General features: G+C 47.5%; 1 protein-coding gene across 1 annotated transcript in view; it reads right to left on the reverse strand.

Moving 5' to 3' along the window:
- The window catches only part of LOC137648699 (CLIP domain-containing serine protease B4-like), a 63,677-nt gene that overhangs the window by 44,187 nt on the left and 6,648 nt on the right, over positions 1 to 12,842 (reverse strand). The window lies entirely within an intron of this gene.

Below are 12,842 nucleotides of genomic sequence, written 5' to 3' on the forward strand. Positions count from 1 at the left end.
GTAGGCCTGGCAGACCGTACAATCCAGTGGATTCCAAAACTTCAAATCCCCTTTCTTGTCTGCGCAAGGGGCGTGAGTCCTGCAAGCCGTATGCCCGTAAAACTGCGGGCGTTTCACAGCGCAGAAGGCGAAATCACACTTCATCTGCTCCTCCTGTGGAAGAAAGAGAAAATGAGTATGGGGGAGTCATAAGAATGGCTCTTAAACTAAGTTAATATTAATCATTAATTTTAACTTAAAGAAGGTGTGATGCATAGAGAATGAAAATAGTAAAGGAGAACATGCTCCATGCATCTCGCCCGGCCGGTTACCATAAGCTTGGTCCCTGGATAATCCGAGTGACCGAGGGCACTGGATATAGTTTCCTAGAATTCCAAGTATTTTGGAATTCCATGGAAAAAACCAAGGACAAGATTGGGACCGAATTCATTCGGTTCCCAGTTAAGGGCCAGAAGGCCTCATTTAAAAGGTAACTGCTTCTGGCAACCAGCCGTGCTAAGATGCACATAGCATGCTGGAATTAGAAGAATGCAAAGAGACAGCATGATCACTAATAGAGCAGTACTAGGTACTGATCTTAATAGCAGAAGCAGCTTATCTGTTTGCGATATAGGGCTATCATAGTCTTATGATAGCTACAGTAAGGGGGTGCAAGTATTCTTGACGCCTCCGGGGCATCCGGCAAGCCGCCGGCATGCCGGAGCTCGCTCCAGCATAGATTCTGGCATTAGGACAGACAATGTTCAAAGTCAGTCAAATACCAGGATGGCGGCCGCCGGCACAACGGCGGCACGCCGGCAGGGAGCGGCGGCTCCGGCAGTCGGAGGATGCCAGGTTGGTGACTGGGATAAGGATGGTAAAGGCTGTATCGGGTTGCCGGCAGTATATGCCGGCACTCCGGCGGTCGACCGGCAAGCGGACGACTAGATAGGAGTAGGAGAGCCGCCGGTAGTAGCCGGCGGCAGCCGGCAGTCCCTCGGTACACGGGGGGCTGGCGGCAAGGTTAGGGAGGGTCACCAAGTAGGAGGCAGGTATTGCCGACAGTAGAGGCGGCAAGAGACCGGCACCCGGATAGGGAGAGAGACAGGGGGGAGGGGGGAAGGGATGTAGGAAGTACCATCAGGATTCCAGACATCCCTCCCCCTCCCTGAGGGGGTGTACCCATGATAGAGGCAGGCTCTAACATCCATGAGCAGGGGTCACTAGGGACCGGGAGCAAGGTAGCCCAAGGGAGGGCTAGGGAACACCCAAGGGGGGGGGGGAGACTCCCATATGCAGAACTATACTGGTAACTAACCTTATAGGACACTATGAAGGTATATGTACCAGAGCGGACTGCACAAGGAAGCTCGGGTAGCCCTACTATTCCACCCTAAGGAGGAGTTGTAGGATAGGGGACAGATGGGTATAAACTAACCTAAGCATAGGCTAGGCTATACAAGAGATAGGTGGGGAGGGAGAAGAGAGAAGTCTTCCCAGGAAGGGTTTCTGTACCAGAGCGGCCACTAAGGAAAAGGGAGGACACTCCCTAACCTAAGATCAGGCAGATCAGCTAAAACGGTGCAAGAGTACAGTTTCAGCATGGAACAGAGAAACCTTCCTAACCTAACCTAGAACAGGGCTAAGAGTCCTGAACTAGGAAAGGAAGAAGACATATCGCTATCGCAGGAAAGTCATAGACTATCCTAGCCATAGAGGTAGGCTAGCCTAACCTCACTCTCGGACTCAGCCCTAAAGGGGGTTCATTCCTTTAGGAAGGACGGAGAGGCGATAAATACTCTATTAGACAATTAATCCCTTTACTCAGAAAAGGAATCAAGGCTAAATAGAGGGAATGCCAAGGCAGGGGATGAAGGAAGCATATAGGGGTCCTAACATTAGGTTAGGCTAGAAAGAGTCACTGACTAGCCTATCCCCTATATGGTCCCTGAAGGCGAAAACATTTGCATCACTGTCAAAAGTATTGTAAAATAATGCCACTATCTTCATAACTTAGTCTAGGATCACTAATAAATCATGCATGAACACTTGTATGTAGGCTCCTGGCCTGGGGGCTATAGTAGCCGACTGGTATGAGGTCAATCGATGACCAATAAAAAGCGTCTAAACACGATATAAAAGTTCCTAGCTATGAAGACTAAATAAACTAATGTATTCGATTAGTATATAATGCCGGAAACGTTGTTGTGGCTAACTAAATAAGACATGCATAACAACAACGACGCCATAAAATGGCGGGTCCGGTAGAGGCACAGCTCTGCCACAAAACAGCAATTATTTCGAAAAGTAATATTTACTTTACGGCCAGAGCTTAATTAAACAATACTGGAACCTTGTACTCAACTTTCCAAAAGAAGGCGAGGCTGAAGGTAATGACATAGCGAAGATGCAAAACGATAAAGTTAACACAGGGAAAATCCGTCTAAGTAGGGCAGCTACTAAACAAAGGATGAAGACGGGCGTGACGTCATTAGAGCAATGGCGTCCGTTTGTTTACGTCTCGAGTATCAGTAGTAGCCACGAGTGAGATTAGCTGTGGAACGGCTCCCAGCTATTCTCTACTCTTACACACCGAAGCATTAACTCTGTTCGGGGTGAAGATAGCTATGTGGCGCGTTTAGACATGCGTCCCCTGTTGAAATTACGATGTCTTAAAGGGAAACCTTTGAGATACTCGCTCCAGAAGTTAGAATTCTGTGATAACCTGTGGTTAAATTCTCTGGGAATATCTTAGTAGTCTTATACCCAAGGAAGCTACCAAAAAGGAACCTTCCATCAGGACGCCATGGCTTGAGCCCAAAAAACTGTACTATAGAATTTTCATGAAGGAATAAAGCATATTAAAAAAAGGCCCTAGCATCAATAAAAATGGGGATATTTGATAAGCGAAGCTATATGCCACTCGAAAATCAAACCATTGTTCTCTAGTCTTGGGTAGTGCCATAGCCTATGTACAAAGGTCTTCCACCGTCTTGGGTTAAATTTCTCTCGCTTGAGGGTACACTCAGGCACAGTTTCTTCTTATTTCTCTTTCGTTTTTTTTTTTTTAAATTTTTATAGCTTATACGTATATGAAAAAAATTATTTTAATGTTGTTGATGTTCTAAAATATTTCAATTTAACTGTTCATTACTTCTAATGTAGTTTATCTATTTCCTTTCTTCACTGGATATTTTTCCCTGTTGGAGCACTTGGGCTTATGGCATTGTGCTTTTCCAACTATGGTTGCAGCTTAGCTAATAATAATAATAATAATAATAATAATAATAATAATATTGTCATTGGGGATACATGGCTTGCTTAAGATACAAGACACTTTTTGGGCTCAAGCCATGACGTCCTGATGGAAGGTTCCTTTCGGTAGCTTCCTTGGGTATATTAACTACAAGGATATTCCCAGAGAATTAAACCACAGGTTATCACAGAATTCTTACTTCTGGTTCGAGTATCCTAAAGGTTTCCCTTTAAGACATCGTATATCAACAGGGGACGCATGTATTAACACGCCACATAGCTATCTGCACCCCATATAGAGTTAACACTTCGATATGGAAAGGTGGAGAATAACTGGGGAGCCGTTCCACAGTTACACTAGTTCGTGGCTACTTTTGGTACTCGAAACGTAAACAAACGGGCGCCATTGCTAAATGACGTCACGTCCGTCCTCATCCTTCTGCTTGTAGCTACCTTGCTTAGACGGATTTCCCCTTGTGCGATTTTCATCGACTTGCATCGCCGTTATGTCTATACCTTCAGCCTCGCCTTCTTCTGGAAAGTTGAGTACCAGGTCCCAGTATTGTTTAAATAAGCTCTGGCCGTAAAGTAACTTATACTTTTCGTAATATTTTGTGTTATGTGGCAGAGCTGCGCTACTACCGGACACGCCATTTTATGGCGTCGCTGTTCTCTTGCATTCCTTATTTAGCTAGTCAGAACAGCTTTTTCCGGCCTCTTAACTAATTGATATTGTTAGTCATTTAGTCTTCATAACTAGGAACTTCATATATCGTGTTTTAACGCTCTATTATCCGGTCATCGCTTGACCCCATACTAGATTGCTAGCTTAGCCCCTAGGCTAGATTGCTTAGCACTTGTGTTCATGCATGATATATTCCAGTGATCCTAGGTTAAGTTATGAAGATAGTGGCATTATTTATCATACTGTTAACTGTGATGCAAGTGTTTTTCGCCTTCTGGGACCATATAGGGGACCGGTTTGTTTGCTTACCTTTCTAACCTAACCTAAATGTAGGAACCCCTATATGCTCCCTTCATCCCCCCTGCCTACGGGCATTCCCTCTGCGTGGCCATGCTTCCCCTTCTATATAGGGGAATCTTGTCCACAATTGGAGTATTTATCGCTTCTCTGTCTACCTTAAGGGAATGATCCCCCCTTAAGGTTGCGACCGAGAAAGAGGAACGGCTCTGTCCTTCCTCAGTTGCTTATGGTTAGGTTACTTACCCTTCCATGCAACTTGCGATGTGTCTTTCAGCCTACCTAGCATGGGAATTAACACTACTTATCTAGGTTAGGCCTTGGGGGGGGGGGGGGCCCTAGTTCTGTACTTTTATAGTTTGAGACGGTACTCTTACACCGTTCTCATTCTGGTTACCTACCCTAGGCTAGGGAGCATCCTCCCTTTCCTTGGTGGCCATTCTTGTACAGAGCCTCCCCTATGGAAGACCCCTCTTCTTCTCCCTCCCCACCTAACCCTTGGTGTAGGCTAGCCCATACATAGGCTGGCCTATACACATCTGTCCCTAGTCCTACACTCCTCCCTTGGGTGGAGTGATAGGGCTATCTTGATCTCCTGTTGAGCAGGTCGCTCTGGTACACATACCCTTCATAGCGTTCTATGGGGGTGGCCACTGGCAGCGATTTGTCCAACAGGGGGTTCCCCCTCTTGAGTGTACTCTAACCCTTCCTTGGGTTACCCTGGCACCCGGCCGGCTGCCGGCCCCCTGCCATTGGATGCTAGGAGGACCTACTCCTATCATTGGTAAACTCTCTCTGGAGGGATGCCGGAAGGGTATGTGGTCTTACCCCTCCAATCCTTCCTTATCTGTCTCTCTATCTACCCTGGTGCCGGTCCCTTGCCACCTCTACTGCCGGCGATATCGCCCTACCCTTTGGTGATTCTCTCTCATAAGATACCCTCCCTCCTCCAAGTCGTCAGCCTTCCGTGTGCCGGGGGGCTGCCGCATTCCGTCGGCATACAACCGATGGCCCACCCCTCCCTTACCTAGTTTCGGTTGTCCGACCTTCGGCCGGCCTCCGGTGTGCCGGCATTGATTGCCGGCGGTCTGGGTATACTACCATATACTGCATTATCTTAGGAACTGATCACTAAGCCGTCAGCCTTCGGCTACCGGAGACGCCGCCTCCCGCCGGCGTTCCGCCGCTGTGCCGGCGGTCGCCAAGTTGGTATTATGCTTAGATTCTCAATGTGTCTGCCTTAATGCCTTACACCCTGCTGGAGCGGCCTCCGGCATTCCCCCGGCCTGCCGGAGCCCTGCGGAGGCACCAAGGGACTTGCACCCCTTCTTCTACCTGTCGACAACATGCCGACAGTCCTACACTGCAGCCAGATGGCTTAGCCACTTCTATGTATAGGTATTGTCTTACCATTCTACTAGTGGCTGTGCTGTCTTCTTGCACATTACAAATTTCCAGCATACTCTGTGTGTCTTAGCACAGTCGGTTGCCGGAACCTAGATTTATACGGGGTCTCCTACTACCCCTTTAACCCAAGGAACTGAGTGGTCTCAGTCCCTGATACACCTCGCAGGCAATCTCTGCTAGAACTTAGCTTCTACCCACCACAGTGATCCATGCGGATTTCCGTTTTGTGTCCCTCGGTCACAAATGAAATTGCCTATTGATAAGGTTACGGTAACCGACTGGGCGGGATTCACAAGTATGTGTCTATCTACTTCCTTTCCCGCTACTTTTCTCAAACATTACAATATTCATAAATTATTTAATGTTAGGTGAAATTTTGACTACTTAAAATTTAACCTTAGAGTAAGGTAAGTCATTCTTATGCCTTCCATATACTCATGATCTCTTTCTTTTACAGGAAGAGTATATGAAGTGTGACCACAACTTCTGTGAAGTGAAGCGCCCGGACTTCTACGGGCACAAGGCGTGTCGGACCCACGCCCCCTGCGCCGCCAAGAAAGGCGACCTGAAATACTGGGACCCGCAGCACTGTACAGTCTGCAAGAGTCGTCTGGTCGAAGCGTTCGACGATCCTCCTTCAGCGGAGGTAAGGGACAACGCTCGGGAGAAGCTATGCAAGTGGGTGCGTGGCTTCCCGAAGAACGCCACCGGACCGTATCTCGCTACCGAAGATTTGAGGGCCTTGCTATTCCCGAAGGCATCGAAAGACTCAGTGGTCCCTAGTGATCAGATTCCTACCGTCCAGATAGGGGTGGAACCTGATGTTGTCATGGCCCAGTCCATGCATGAGTGCCGTCAAGATTCCGACAACGTGGAACGTATGTCGGAAGTGTCGGAAACTACGGAGAGGAACCTCATGGGCGAGGAGCTCGACTATGAGGAAGATCAGGTGGAATACCCTGATTTGGAGCAAGAGGTCGCTCCCACTTCTACCCCTGCACCAAATCCTACACCGACCGAGGAATCCTTTCCTTCAACGTCCGCCACCCCGGACCCTATCCCATCAGGCACTCAGGAGATCTTAAAGATGCTTGAAGCTCTCATGGATAAGAAACTTCGCGAGACCCATGAGCTTTTCAAGTCTAACCTCGGAAGTTCTAAGCAACCGAAAAGGATTTCGGTTAAGGACCTCCCTGCCTGCTCGGATACATGCCGATCACCACGGGCAAGATCTTCATCAGTGAGAAGGTCGGCTCGATCGCGTTGGAAGAAGTGGAGTTCTTCCCGAACTTTGAGGCTTATCCGGACTGTTACGTCCGACTCAGGTCCGAACCCGCCTCTAAAGAAGAGACCGAACCGAAGGAGGTAATTGTGTTCGATCTCTCGAAGGCCAAGGCTATGCTAGCCAACACGGTGAAGAGTAGGGGCTTCACCAATTCAAAGATGCCGGCGCTTAGTAAAAAGCACCCAACCTTCGTCGCACCGGACAATGCGACCTTCCCCTTTCTCGAAAAGGCCTTCACTGCGGTACTGAAAGCAGTGGAAGAAGGGAAACCTTGCCCTGTACTGGAGGAGTGCAGGCCCTTCTCCCTGACTACTCCCCCCGATGATAGGCACTGGAAAGACGTCCAGTCGACATTCACAGTGGGGAAGCTAGAGCCTGACGTTGCTGGTCGTCAGTTTAATGAGGACCTCCCAAAACTCAACGATCATCTCCTTCGTAGGGAACATGATACGAAGGAAAGGCTTGCCGCATCTATGTCCCTCCAGGTACAGTACAGCTTGAAGTCATGGCCGGTGACACCAGGGTCCTAGACTTCTACATGGTCCTTGCCAAAACGCATTTGGCAACGGTCATGAAGGATCTGTACAGCTTCACTAGGGCTCGCAGAGCCTGTCGTGAATTCGTGTTCGCGAGCGCTACAGTGAGACACGAACCCCGGAGGCTGATTTCCTCCAACATCTGGGGTAAACACCTCTTTCCCTCCTCCCTAGTGAAAGAGATCGCCGACAAAGCTGCCACGGAGAACAGGAACCTTCTCCATAAATGGGGCATGTCGAAGAAAAGGAAATCCTCTCAGGACGACGGCCCTCAACCTAAGAGGAAACTTCAGAAACCAAAACTCCAGCAACGTCAACAGAGACGGCAGTTTCCGGGTTCCGCTACTCCCCAAGTGGCAGCTCAGCCACAACAGACCTTTCAGCTGGTCACCCAACCGGTTCTATTGCAGTCACCGGTCTTCACCCCTGCATTTGAGCAGCAAACCACTACCTTTCGTCCCAAAGGTAGAGGCTCAAGCAGAGGCTCAGGCAGAGATGTGTCTCGCCGTCCCTCCAGAGGCAGAGGAGGAAGGGGAGCTAGCGGCCGAGGTAGCAAACCCTCGGGAAGCCAGATGCAATGAAGTGCTTTCGGTGGGAGGAAGACTCCGCCAATTCCAGGATCGTTGGACCTTCGAACCCTGGGCACACAGCATCGTCAAGAAGGCACTAGGCTGGAGCTGGACTCAACCACCCCCAACCTTCCAGCAATTCTTCCAACGATCAACCCCCCTCCTGGAAGAATATGTCCTAGAACTCTTGAACAAGAAGGTGATAAGGAGGGTAAAGTCAACCAGGTTCCAAGGGAGACTATTTTGCGTCCCCAAGAAGGACTCCGACAAACTCAGAGTCATTCTAGACTTATCCCCCCTCAACAAGTTCATCTCAAACAACAAGTTCAAGATGCTGACTCTTCAACAAATACGGACCCTCCTGCCTCAAGGGTCCTACACGGTCTCTATAGACCTGGCGGATGCCTACTGGCACGTTCCAATGAACCATCACGCTTCCTCCTACCTAGGATTTCGACTCCAAAGGAAAAGTTACGCCTTCAGGGCCATGCCCTTCGGGCTCAACGTGGCTCCATGGATCTTCACCAAGCTGGCAGACGCCATCGTTCAACAGCTCCGCCTTCGCGGTATCCAGGTGATGGCCTACCTAGACGACTGGCTGGTCTGGCCGACATCGCCCGGAGATAGTGTACGATCCTGCAACAAAGTCACCCAGTTCCTAGAACACCTGGGATTCAAGATAGACACCAAGAAATCTCGCCTCTCTCCAGCTCAGAAGTTCCAATGGTTAGGAATCCATTGGGATCTTCAGTCACACCGCCTTTCCATCCCACAGAAGAAAAGGAAGGAAATAGCAGGGTCTGTCAAAAAACTGCTGAAATCCATAAGGATCTCAAGACGACAGCAGGAACAAGTTCTAGGCTCTCTACAGTTCGCCTCTGTGACAAACCCAGTGCTTCGCGCACAGCTAAAGGATGCCGCAGGAGTCTGGAGACGTTCTGCATCCATCGCTCGAAGAGACCTCAAGAGACGGCTCCCAAACAGACTTCGGTTACTCTTAAAGCCGTGGTCGGAAGCAAGGGCCCTGAAAAGGTCCATTCCTCTTCAACACCCACCTCCATCACTCAACATCCACACGGACGCTTCGCTGGAGGGTTGGGGAGGTCACTCCTACCAACAACAGGCTCAAGGGACATGGTCTCCCCTATTCAAGACGTTTCACATCAACATCTTGGAGGCCATGGCGGTCCTTCTCACTCTGAAGAAACTCCCTCCGCCTCCCTCGATCCACATCCGTCTGACTCTGGACAACTCGGTGGTAGTCAGATGTCTCAATCGTCAGGGCTCTAGATCGCCCCAGATAAATCAGGTACTTCTTCCGATCTTCCGTCTGGCAGAAAAGAAGAAATGGCACCTGTCTGCAGTTCACCTACAAGAATTCCGCAATGTGACGGCGGACGCTCTATCACGGACAAACCCAATAGAGTCGGAATGGTCTCTAGACGCAAGATCATTCTTCTTCATCTCTCGCCAAGTCCTGGAACTTCAGATCAATCTCTTCGCAACGAGCGACAACAATCAACTTCCTCGTTATGTGGCCCCGTACGAGGACCCCAAGGCAGAAGCAGTGGACGCCATGTCACTGGATTGGAACAGATGGTCCAGGATATACCTGTTCCCTCCCACCAACCTTCTGCTGAAAGTCCTCTCCAAACTGAGAACCTTCAAAGGGACAGCGGCCCTAGTGGCTCCCAAGTGGCCCCGGAGCAATTGGTACCCTCTGGTCCTGGAGCTGCAGCCCAAGTTGATCCCCCTACCAGGCCTAGTTCTCTCTCAGCAAGTACAGAAGTCGACTGTCTTCGCTTCATCACTGAAAGTCAGGGACCTTCATCTCATGATTTTCTCTCTCTAGCCGCGAAGAAAAGGTTTGGGATCTCGAAGAAAAGTCTAGACTTCCTCGAGGAATACAAGACTGAATCCACACGACGGCAATACGAATCATCCTGGAGAAAGTGGGTCTCGTTCGTCAAAGCAAAAAACCATACGGAAATCACCATTGATTTTTGTATGTCCTTCTTCATTCACCTTCATGGACAAGGCTTAGCAGCCAACACGATTTCTACCTGCAAATCGGCTTTGACTAGACCACTACTGTACGCCTTCCAGATTGATCTGTCCAGCGATATCTTCAATAAACTACCAAAGGCATGCGCTAGACTACGCCCAGCACCTCCGCCAAAACCTATCCCCTGGTCCCTGGACAAGGTGCTCCATTTTGCCTCTAACTTGGACAACGATTCGTGCCCTCTCAAGGATCTGACTCAAAAACTTATATTCCTTTTTGCTCTCGCCTCGGGAGTCCGAGTCAGCGAAATAGTGGCATTATCAAGAGACGAGGGTCATATCCTGTTCACAGATACAGGAGAACTTACCCTCTTCCCTGATCCGACGTTTCTCGCAAAAAACGAATTACCCACCAAGAGATGGGGCCCCTGGAGAATCTGCCCCCTGAAGGAAGATGTCTCTCTATGTTCAGTAGAGAGTCTCAAGGTGTATCTTCGAAGAACTTCAGACTTTGGTGGAGGCCAACTCTTCAAAGGAGAAACATCGGGTAGCGACCTGTCACTGAAACAACTAAGAGCAAAAATCACCTACTTCATTCGCAGAGCGGATCCTGACAGTACACTTGCAGGTCACGATCCTAGAAGAGTCGCATCTTCTCTGAATCTCTTCCAGAGTATGGATTTTGAAAGCCTCAAGAGCTTCACAGGATGGAAATCTTAGTGCGTTTTCTTCAAGCACTACGCGAAGCAAGTGCATGAAGTCAAACATTTCGTGGTAGCCGCAGGTAGTGTTATGAAACCTGCAGTTTAACTCTGCATAGAACAGCGAGTTACTTTGGACTTTAACTCTACGGGTGCCTGTGTTGACCCTCGTGTGATACATAGTGATTTCATGGACACTAAGTGTTTCTAATAGACTGTTCTTTCCTAGGTGATATGTCATAGACTTCACATGAGTGCCACATGCCTAAGGGCATGATGTGTTTTTTCCTTGGTTAAAGACTGACGTTCCTCTGGAACTTGTGCTTTCTAAAAATTTGAAATTTCTTTCAAATTCAAGATTGAAGTTTTCTAATGTCTATGTACATTATTTATTATTGTAAATTAACTTTACATCCTTTATTGCATTTATTACTACTATAACCTGCAATTTATGAAATAAAATGTCTATTTCATTACTTGTGCGTCTCTCTTCACTCCTATTTACACTATGAAATACATGAATGTCATAGTTTCATTTACCCCTTTCCTTTGAAATGAGAAGAATAGTATGCTTTGTCTGTATTATATACTCACCTATGCTGTGTAATATTCCTAATTGAATACTTACCTACGCCATACCTTCGAGACCAGATTGTTCTCTAACCATGGAATATAGTGATTAACTATCACTCATCTACTCTTGAGAATGTTCCTACACGAATATTGACCATTCTGTCTTGTCTCCGAGTCCTTCATGAACTCTCCGCAGGGTGAGTAGCCCTTCGATGACCACTTTGAATTTTGGTATAACCCGCTGGGACTTCTCTGCCAGGGGGGACAGGAAGCTGGATCCTCACAGAACCTCTACCGAGGTCACATTACATACCTCTATTCAAAGCCCTTGGCACTTACTTTAATAAGGGGAAATTTTCCACGATACATTGATTCTCTGGTACTCTTCCATCAGGACGTTACGGCTTGAGCCCAAAAAACGGATTTTGAGCGAAGCGAAAAATCTATTTTTGGGTGAGATAGCCATGACGTCCTGATGGACCGTCCCTGCTATTCTAGTCCAGCCTTTCAGGCCCCGCCCTGTCCTGCTGTATCATGGAGATTAGCAAGGAGCTGGCATCAGGATGAGGACGGACGTGACGTCATTTAGCAACGGCGCCTGTTTGTTTACGTTTCGAGTACCAAAAGTAGCCACGAACGAGTGTAACTGTGGAACGGCTCCCCAGTTATTCTCCACCTTTCCATATCAAAGTGTTAACTCTATATGGGGTGCAGATAGCTATGTGGCGTGTTAATACATGCGTCCCCTGCTGATATACGATGTCTTAAAGGGAAACCTTTAGGATACTCGCACCAGAAGTAAGAATTCTGTGATAACCTGTGGTTTAATTCTCTGGGAATATCCTTGTAGTTAATATACCCAAGGAAGCTACCGAAAGGAACCTTCCATCAGGAAGTCATGGCTATCTCACCCAAAAATAGATTTTTCGCTTCGCTCAAAATCCGCTTTATGGCACTGGAACCAATATGGCTGATATTTGCCGTTGAAGAAAACTGCTATTTATGGCACGTGTCACTTCACCCAATAATTTTGTGATGCCCATTGTTATTAATGAAGGTATGTGGCCATACATTAATGAACTCAATATCTTTGAGATATACTATACTGACTTTATATCGATGATTTATTACACTGAACAAAATATCACTGATGACAGACGACACTAATCCCAATATAATTGATGACAAATGACAACGACTTCATAATCATTGATAATATTTGATATAGACTTGAATATCATTGATATTATGACACTTACCACAACATCATTAATGACATGTAACTCTGACCCAACAATTATCAGTGACATATGACACTGACCCCAATACATTTGATGACATAAGACACTGATCAAAATATCACTAATAAAATGACACTGACCCCAATATCATTGATGACATTGATAATATGACATTGACCACAATATTGTTAATGACTTGACACTGATCAAAATATTACCGATGACATATGACACTGAACCCAATCCAATTGATGACATATGACACCGACCCTAATATTATTGATGACATATGACACTGAACTCAAAATTA

Source organism: Palaemon carinicauda, chromosome 10, assembly GCF_036898095.1.
Source record: "Palaemon carinicauda isolate YSFRI2023 chromosome 10, ASM3689809v2, whole genome shotgun sequence".
Classification (NCBI taxonomy): Eukaryota; Metazoa; Arthropoda; class Malacostraca; order Decapoda; family Palaemonidae; genus Palaemon; species Palaemon carinicauda.